The following is a 10,454-nucleotide window of genomic DNA, read 5'->3' as shown; positions in this document are numbered from 1 at the left end:
AAGATGAGTTCTGACGTTTCAGACGCATGGAGCTCACTTCCTACACATATAGCAGCAATGTAGCCGTGGGCTATGCAGTACAAAGGCTAACTCACAGAGGAGGTGCGATTCCTGCACAGCATTTCATGATTTCTAGGTACCAAAGTTAAGATTTTTCACAGTTATCTCTCGCTGCCATTTGCAGCCTCTGATATGCAAAGTTGCTCACTACACCTTTTAGATACAAGGCTGCTGGTGCTGCTGGCCTGAAATAGCAATTCAGGAGCCTCAGAGTGAATGCATTAACGAAGAAGCTAAGCGGTAGCAACCGGTTCAGCCGGCTAGTTCATCCATACGTGTTTCAGATGATGCCAGAGACATTACTGGTGTACTGCTGAAGAAACTCGGAACAAAAGATTTTTGACATTGTTCTAGCACTTTAAATTACACTTAGTTGGCTGTTGGGGATGCTGTAATTAAATGTCAAAATGTCAAACTTTAAAAGGCCATACAGAACTGCTGCAGCAGTAGTCTGATCTGGATGTAATGAAGGAGGATCTGTCTTGTCACCGACTGGCCTACAGCTGCCTGCACCATTTGCGGGTGATGACATGCATAGTGGACTTTCGTTAATGTCCTGGTCCCCGCATGTGCGCACGCATGCTCCTGTCACTGCACAGCTGTATTAGATTATTGAAATGAAACAGATATTTATCAACCTTATAAATTAAGGGTAAAGACCTGCGTCTGCAAAGGAACGTAGATTTGACAGAATACTTTGACATTTTGGATTATGGGCGTATTCGCTCTCTTGCCAAGAAAGTTAATACAAGCAGATGGATACAACCCTGTGCTAAATGTGAGGCTATAGCGAGGTTAGCTTAGCTTAGTAAAATTGCTTAGGTTTTAGCAACAAAACTACTTGGTTAGGTTTATGAAAATATCATGGGTTGCAAGAAGAATCTTACTGTTACATATGTGATATGACTTTAGCACACTAACATGGGTCAAGACTGACTTTCAGTTTCACACATGACATGAACAGCGGCCTCCTGGGTGAAAGTTCTGTGTTTGTTTGACCCATCCACCCCACCTTTAACTCTCTTTACTGACTTCCTCGTTTGCTCCCGTCAAAGTTATTGCATTGATGCTCTAAATCACACTAACTGACATGTTATATGTTGTTTGTATAATCTGTATAAAACAGGGGTTGTGATTATTTCTTGGCTGGTCATAGTGTCTTTCTGGTTTCCTGGCAACCTCATGGTGATGACAAGACTCCAGAAAGTCACTGCATAATTCCACTTTGGTTATGTTATGGATTGATTAGTGTTAATTAGTGATCTTTAGAGGTCCTGGTGTTTTTTTTAGTTCTGTGACGTAGCCCGGCTAACTGTTTCCCCTTGTTCCCAGTCGTTGTGGTCAGCTCAGCTAACCGGCTGCTGGCTTCGTACTGGTATAGATTTCCTCATTAAGTGTCATTTAGTTCCTCTGTCATTTTTTAGTGCCATTACAATATGCTGCATGCAATCAACTGTGGGAGAGTCTTGTCTGTTCAAAGGGATGATCAAGTGTGCAAAAAATGTTGGGATTTGTTCAGCGAGGGTATTTAAGTGCTCCAAAAAGGTACAGTGAGGTATTATGATATTGCTCTATCAATCATTCTGAAAGAACAGGTTTAACTTCTTTCAAATGAGCGTTACCTCATTCAGTGACGCAAATCCTTTAGCCTAATAACATTTCATACACTGAGTGAATAACAATTACGGTGACAAAACCAAATCTGAAGATTCTGGAAAGACACACGGCGTGATGAATATGAGCCATTTCCAAATGAAAGATACAAAAGATTTCCAAAGAAGAGGAGACGCTGCAGATAGATAGAGTGGGAGGAAGAAAGTGAGAGGAAAGAGATAGAGAGGGAGAGAAACAGAGCCGTAGAGAAGAACAGAGAGGCAGAGAGTGAACAGTCTGCCATGTTGGCCGCCCTCCCTCCTCCTCCTCTGGGGTCTAGAGGACATGTTTAACATTCTACTCTACTCCTCCTCCTCTCCTCTCATCCAGCCACAGCCTCAAGTCCCTGCTGCACCCTGGTTGCTGATGGCCAGAGACGAGAGGAGAGGCATAGAAAATCCCTTAATCATGACCAGCACGCCGTTGCTGCTGCATTGTTGCTGCTGTGTGCTCGTCGCTGCACAAGCGAAGTGCCGACGACACGCGTGCAGTTTGTCTGTTGTTTTAACGTTTCCAGCGTTTACATCGAAAAAGGTCATGTTGCAACAGATTCTATGCAGCACCAAATATCCATTGAAACTTTTTTCAATCTTGTGTATATCTGCTCATTTGATCAAAACTTTTATAATTTTCAGGATCCGCTCTTATTCATTGTTGTGTTTCTGAGGATGCATTTATGCTGTAAGAGCCATCTTTTTCTTTACTCACTCTTCAAAGGTCCTTTTTACAAATTTGAATTGCCTCTGTGATTTATCTCATACAGCATAGCCTATTTAAGGTTTGTGTGCCTTATGGTGATACTCTGATACCATATGAAGCTGACCACAATTATAATTGATCAAGTTAGGAAGCCTGTTAATAAATATCCATAAACATCTGAATGTTCAACTTCTGGACAATGTTTAACTTGTAAAACTCAGTGGATATGGACACTTTTTTCCCCCGCAAGACCTGGTTGCACCAGAAAGTGGCGATGAGCTAAATTCTGACAAGTCTTGTCGCAATCATGAGCACCATAAGCTAGCAATTCTGCACATTCCCCCTTCTGTAGAGCGTTGTAGCATTTTCCAGCCCGATGGTTAGGTTCACTCTCACTGCTTTCATCATCCGACAATGTTAGCGACGAGCCGGTGGAACATTTTGCCGTCAAAGAGCCAGATATTTCCTTTGGGAGTGGTGGAGACCAAAACTGAGCTACAGGGAGAGTGGATATGGGACCTACTGTGTGAAAAGACAACTGTAATGGAGATAACATCAATTATTTAATTAATTTAATTACAGCTGCAAATATTAACTTCATCTTTTGTGGACTGTCCCTTGAAGATGGTTAGTGCTAATTAGCGTGTCACAGTTCAGTCGAACTTGATGCAAATGTCACAGTAATGTATCTCGATTCAGCTCAAAAGAATTGAATTCAATAGTTTTAGCCGTGTTGTGTGTCTCTGCTCCTTTCTTAGCATTTGTGCAAGAATGAGTGTGAGAGTGTGCACAAGGTGGATGCATAAGCATGTGCGCTGCATTTAGATTTGAAAATACTATTGTAATTGGTGTGGATCTATAAGTATTTCAGACACAATGTGACACTGAAACAGAACTCAGCGACAGATACAAGAGTCCTATTTGTGCATGTCTAATTTAGGCTAACGTGGCTCCACTCTCTACTTTGCTCTCCTTTCTCGCTTTATTTTTCCTTTTTAGCTTCATAATTCTCATCTCTCTGTCTCTGTCACACTCCCAAGCTCTTTTTCTATCCTCCCTTCCTCTCTTTCTTCCCTCTTCCCCTCTCTTCTCTGTCTCCCCCTCGTTGCCCGAGGGCGAGCCAGGGTGTCCTGTTCCTCTCGCTCTCATCGCGAGCTTCCAGTCTGCATGAATGACTCTGCGTTACCTGCTGCAACCTGGCCTACTTCGAAAGTTCCTCCTCTGCTCTGCTCCAGCGCCACCAGCAAAGTCACAGCCAGACAGAAAGAGGTGGTGTGCTGGTGAATTAGCAATGTGGAGGGAGAAGGAGAGCAGATAAGAGAGGAGCAAAGAAAGAAAAGTGTGCAGCTTTGAATATATTTTTAAGAGCACTTCATGCTGCATTCACATTGTGGCAGAACTCCACAGAGGACAAACTGGTTTATTCATTTTTTGTCAGTGGGAGAACAATGGAAAATTTCCTGCCAGTGCTGATGTAAAGGGGTCCATGCTTTTTAAAAAAAATCTTCTGCTGTAGTGATGAAGCAAAGTGGGACATTGAAAAGCCTTTCGGAATGGATGCAGTAACACGTGTCTGTTCATATTGTCGCCAGCTTTTCCTGAGAGTTAACAGTGGACGATAAGACACAAAGTGAAATTTCGTTCTGGTTGTGTTGTTCCACTTGTAAGATTTGCTGCTTTTAAGGAAACATTTAAAGTCAAATCATTCAAATAAATCATGTCAATGTTCTTTTTTTAGATATAACTATAATTACCCTCAACTAATTAAACAACAGGCAGCCTGTACACTGAATTAAAATGGGTCGGAGTTGTGCTGAATTCTGTGTTGCACAAAACTGGAATTCCCATTATTTTGCGATCTTACAGTATACTTACATTTACATGCTGCAGCTTCATTCTAAGTCCACTTTATTCCATTTCGGTCTTACCATTAGCTGACCCCGTCAGAATACATTTTTACTGTTATCAAAAGCTGTTACCAGAGGGGTAAACAGCAACATGCACACAGTACTCACAAACATGGAGTTCGAGAAATATGGTCGTTGTTGAAGAGCAAAAAATGCTATGCTTGAGCTTCAGTTATTCAGTTATATCTGTTTATTAGTGAATACGCAAAGCTCTTTAAAGAGCAATTTCATCCACACACAGAAATAAAATTGGTCCAACTACCTGTGCTGCTGCAGGTATCAGTTTAGAAAGACACAAATAGTGGTATGGTCAGTGTTTGGTTCAGCTGGTCATAACTAAAGAGATGGTAGGTATTTTTTTTTTTTTTTTGGGTCAAATGGTTTTGACCTGACCTCATTTCAGCATTAATTTGCATGAAATAAATAATACATCCACTCTCTACCCCCAGTATTTGTAGAAGGGTTGTGAATTCTAAAAAGCAAAAATAAAAAAAAAATCACAAGCAGACGCCCTTCTTCAGTGTGCAAACATGCCCCAAAGGTTTGCACATCTATTAGCAATTTAACTGGAGCGCTGTCCAGCTTGTGATTTTTTTTTGCATGAAATCAAACTTTTCTTTGTCATCTGGTTGTTGTTGTTACACATTTTTTGGTCATTCTCCCAGGATGTGTTTGCACTTCATCCCACATCCCCATGTTCTTGCTTAGTGTTCCGATGAACACATTCAAACGGAGAGAAAGAAGATCAAGCTGAAGAGGCATCAGCAGTTCCATCCCGTCTCCACGCCGGCAGCTCACTCTGGTCCATCATCACACTCCATCCATCCATCCATGACCTGGATCTCTCCCTTCATCCTCTCATCCCTCACCCTTCTTCTCCTATTCCTTCCTCCATCATCCCTACATCCCTCACCCCTTCACCCCTCACTCCTCATCCCTTCATCCTTCCTTCCCTTCTTCCCCTGACCCTCATCCCTTCATCCATCACCCCATCCCTCACCCCTCATCCATTCATCCCTCTTTCTCCTCATCCTTTTATCCCTCCTTCCCTATACCCCACCTTCCCTTTCTTCCTTGAACTTCATTCCTCCTTTCCTTCATCCCTTGACCCTCCTCCCTCCATTCCTCACCCCTTCATCCCTCCTTCCCTTCATCCCTCCTTCCCTTCATCCCTTGACCCTCATCCCTTCATCCCCTCATCCCTTCATCCGTCACCACTCATCCCTTCATCCCTCCTTCCCTACATCCCACCTTCCCTTCCTCCCTCAACACTCATCCTAATATATTGTCCTTCATCATCTATGCTCTCCTCCATCCAAAATATGCATTAAACCATTATAAATCTGTATCTTATTGCTGTGGTCTTTGTTAGTGAAACCTATTTTCAGCTTTACAAAATGCATTTTATAGCTAATCCAATGGGTTTTGAGCTGTTTATTTATCTAAGAATTAGGAGAGTTTTTGCAACTTATATAGTCTTTTTTTTCAAGATTTTATAGAGTCTCACTGGCCCTCTTGACTCCCGGGCTGAAAATACTTTGTAACTGTGTGATCAACATTTTTACGGATAATGAGTGACTAGTCACCTCGAAAGAGCCTCATATTCAAGGTCAGGACTGTGGGTCAAAGAGCTAATCACCAGACAATGTGTATGCCTCCGTCCTTAAGCCATGGGTACAATTTAAATAAGCAGATAAGTGCAGGAAAGAGTACGATGAAGGGGGAGAGGGAGAGACAGGCTAATTGCTGTGGATTTTCAGTCCTCCAAGGTATTGTCTCCCAGACCCTGCTGTTAGAGAGGTGAACTTCTCTCTCCTCTCGTCCCCCGGGTGAAGGAGGGAGGCCCCCAGGCGCTCCTCCCTCTTCAGAAGTCAGTGTTAATGGGGGCAGAGGAGAGCAGAAGGAGAGGAAGGCAGGAGCTCAATCAAGATTTCTTTTACTCTTTTTTTTCCACCCTCAGCTTCTTCCATTTCCTCTCTCTCTCTCTCTCTCCTGATTTTTCACCTCATATTCTGGCTTCCTGTTAGAGATTGAGTTTCTGACTCTTTCTGTGGTTTGTGTCGGCTGGTGTGGACGACACTGAGCTGACACATTCGTCCAAGCCCACACAGAGCCCACCTCCTCTTTTGTCACCTGTTTATCATTATTCTCTATTAGTTTACTTACAGTTATCCTGTTCTCATGGTGCAAGTAGCATCAGTAAGAAGCCTGTTCATGTCCTATAGAGCTGTGAAGTTAGAGGATTGATTGATTGATTGATTGGATTGGATCAATGACTTTCTGCATAGGCGGTGAGTGACAGCTGGGCATGAAACTGTCACGACTGAATGATCAGTAGAATTGATCAATAAGTCATCATCACAGATTATAGCTCATTATCGAAGAGACCTTCGGATTATTTCATCTTACATGTGCAGAGACATTCATGTTACGTGGAGATATAGATTTGTGTAAGCTCTCACCAAATGTAGCAGCTTTGCCACTCAGGTATCACAAGAAAAATGGCATCACTACATACTCTCTATAGAGCAATACACCAGCTAAGTTGTTAACTGTGTGAAGAGGCCTGAAGCCTGATTTCAACCCTCCTTAAAGTCTGTGTTCCAACCAAAAGACTCCATGATCACTGATCTGTTGTGACATTGACCTCTGACCTTCTTGCAGAAGGGGCATGTAGGGAGACTTAAGCACAATGAGCCAGATTACATTATTATTGAAAGCAACTCAGACATAATATACCTTAAGGAATCAACATGACTTTCTTTGCCTTACGAGCACAAGAGGCTCAGATAGTGATGACTGATCCCTCTGGAGAAATGGAGTCATTACAGCAGCCAACAGCAAAAGGAGCCAATAAAGACAGAATATATTCATGACCAAGCATCACATTGGAGGAACTTGTAATGCACCCTTACCCTTAAATACCACATAGAAATACATGAACGGACAATGGACAGCATCAGCACCGACATGAAAATGCCTGAAAATATACTCATAGCATGCAACCCCTTTAATATTTTAAAAAATCTTTTTCGCTGAACAAATACTACCATACAGTACCACAAGTGGCCCAAACTGCCACAGGAATGATACCAAATGCATAACTGTTGGAGGTGTTGCTGGCACATCCACTGTACTCTGATGGTTGGTGTGTATCTATAGAAAACAGGCCTAAAACAGTAACTTCTGGGATCTGTTCCAAAAGTAAGAGGTCACCTTATTCAACACCCAATTGACGTAATAATGCCAATGACTAAAAACTAAACCAAGGTACATAAGATAAGATAAAACTTTAGTGATCCCATTCCACAGAAATTAGCTTGTTACTACAGCAAGAATAAAAAGGAGAGGGAAAAAAACAAAACAAATAGACAATAAAAAAAGATACAAAATAAAAACAATTATAGATGTTCATGTTCATTATATGCAAAAGAGTATAAGATATATAAGAGAGTGGCTCAATTTCACAGTGGATTTTGAATTGCACATGAGTAAAAATAGAAATAATCAGATACAGTGTATTTGTACTATTGCACAGTGAAAATATATAGTACGGTTGAAATATATAAGCAGAAAAAAAATGTAATATTGCACAAGCTAAGTTGCCCAGATGTAATGGATATTAGCGTAGCACACATAGCTTTTATCACCATTATGTTTTGTGTTGCATTATACCTGCCTTGATAGGGGTGGTAAATTCTTTCGAAAATACTATGACATTGTTTTGTATTTCAAATGTTTGTTTTCAGCAAAACTGGTTTCCATATGTCGGCCGCTTGAGAGACTCGTGCCATATGGGAGCTATTTTAAAAATAATTTCCAAGCTTCAAGACTTAGTAATATAGAATAGCCTGAAAACTTACCCTGTACCCTAATTTCTCATTTCCAGTACTTAACTGTATATCTTCCCTGTTCTCCTTTTTATTTATTCCTTTGATGCTACTTTTATATAATTTGTTCTGTGCTATGGCCTATTTTGCTGTTTTGTTTTATTGTAATTTAAGATATTATAATATTTGTTTAGACATCTTTGGTTTGTGGAGGGGGCTACAACTGAATGCCATCGAGCAATCCAGTATTGTATATATTAACAATAAAGTTCAACCTTGAATCTTGAAAAGCAAGGTAATTAAACCCAAATTGAATGGTTTTAGCACTACATTCTCAATGCACAAGATTTCAGACAGTTCTCATTCCCAGGTTGTCAAATACTGATCTGTCCTGATGTGAATGCCTGCACGTCATAAATAAGGGAATCTCACATAATGTGGCAAGAGAACAGCTGAGTGGCGAGCTGTGAGGGTGGACAAGCTGCGCAGCACAGACAGACAAAACAGGGAGAAACACTTAGAATTATTTCCAATATGCACACCGCCATACTGGTCAAACTTTATGGGATCTGTGGTTATTTTGAATGCAAACAAATTAATTGTTCAAAATGATCTGAACTGCTGTCGTAGGTACTCATTCACTGTGGAAAATGTTAAACACTTATAACATGCTTACAATAAGAGATTACAATGATTTACAGAAGTTAGTGGAACTGTGGATAACCCGGATGTGATGTCAGGACCTCTGCGCTCTATAGGCGTCATATAGCCTGCAGTGAAACAGCAGAAAAATCTTCTTAAGCACATTCTCCACTGATCCTGACTTGGACATCATAGCTGCATATTAGAAATCATCTTCTTCTCCTTCCTCTTCTTCTTCTCTCTCTCTCTCTCGAAGTTAAAGGGCCAGTGGAGCCTGATTAGGATGCAGAGGAGGAAGGCTCTGCTGCAAATTGAAAACATATTGATTCTCCTCATGCTTGGAGGGAGAGGGGGCGAGAGACAGAGGGAGAGAAGGGAAAAGGCAAGGGGAAAAAGAGGGAGGGGGGGGATAAAACCTGGTGAGGCAGAGGGGGCAGTCAGTTGCCCACTGCCAGCAGCAACTTGTGTGGATGTCTGGTCTCTGTCATACATAAGCAAACACATATGCAATTTTTTCATATACTAAGATAACTTCCCATGGGTTGGGGAGCTCTATGGTCGCCATGGCAACGGTGTCAGGGCAGCAGGTTGTGCGTATACGCGTGAGTGTGTGCGTTTTCCGCATGTGGGCGCGCGCTGTCATGTCCAGCTGTGGTGGGGAGAGGCCGCGGGATGCCGATGAGAGAGGACAGCGCATAACACGTACAGATGTGCTGACTGCACAGTTTCCATGGGAACAAGCCCCCCCACACACACCCCACCGCACTCCCCACCACCACCAACATATCCCTCCTCCCCCCATCGCTCCTCATTGCTCTTGCAAAAGCTTGACAAGCTCCGCTAATACGTCTCGCTGCGTCTTTATGTGTGCCCATGCGTTCCTGGTAGAGCTCTCTCATCAGCTACAGCTCAATCTATCTTGTCCTGAGTGCACGTGTCACAGCATCTAAGCGTGTGTGCGTGCGCGCATATTCGTGCGTGACATGCTTGTCTCATTCTTTAATCAAGGATGAGGGCGAGGAGAGTGTGAGGGAGGTGTTGGATGTTATCAAACAAAGTGGCTCTCTGTCTTGTGCACGAACACGCATGCACGCACGCGCATGCGCACAGGACGAGCATCATTTGCGCGCACACATACAACCACAGTCATCGCTGGTAGCGAAGCTGATCATAAAGCATATTATTGTCTTGTCTGCTGTACAGAAGCTGCCATCATACGGTTATCCAGTGCCACTGCGTGTTCAGTAATTCTTAATTATTAGTGGCAATACCCTAATGGAAAACCAGTGTGTGTGCATGTGACATGCATTAGATGAAATGTACACAGTTATTGGCATCAGTTTCAGATCGCTTTGAGTCTTGCGGAGAAAGCCAAAATGATAAGCAGCATATGGAAGGATTTTCAGCCATTTTCCCATAAATAAGTTAATGAATGATAACTCTGTCTTTCATGGGCGTTTGGATATTACAAGCAGAAATTCTGCACACAAAAATGATGCTTGTTGTATTTGGGTGTATAGAATAAAAAATGTTGCATTGGCCGGGAATTTAACCCTGCCTTCCGACACTGAACCACCAATGCAGGGATGCTCTAAGAGGTCTGGAGGGCCCTCCATAGACCTGCTACTGTATTGCAATGAACTGTAATTTTGAATGCATTGCC

The sequence above is a fragment of the Chelmon rostratus genome, chromosome 3, assembly GCF_017976325.1.
Source record: "Chelmon rostratus isolate fCheRos1 chromosome 3, fCheRos1.pri, whole genome shotgun sequence".
Lineage (NCBI taxonomy): Eukaryota > Metazoa > Chordata > Actinopteri > Chaetodontiformes > Chaetodontidae > Chelmon > Chelmon rostratus.
The sequence above is the reverse complement of the archived record's forward strand: the minus strand, read 5'-3'. Positions refer to the sequence as shown.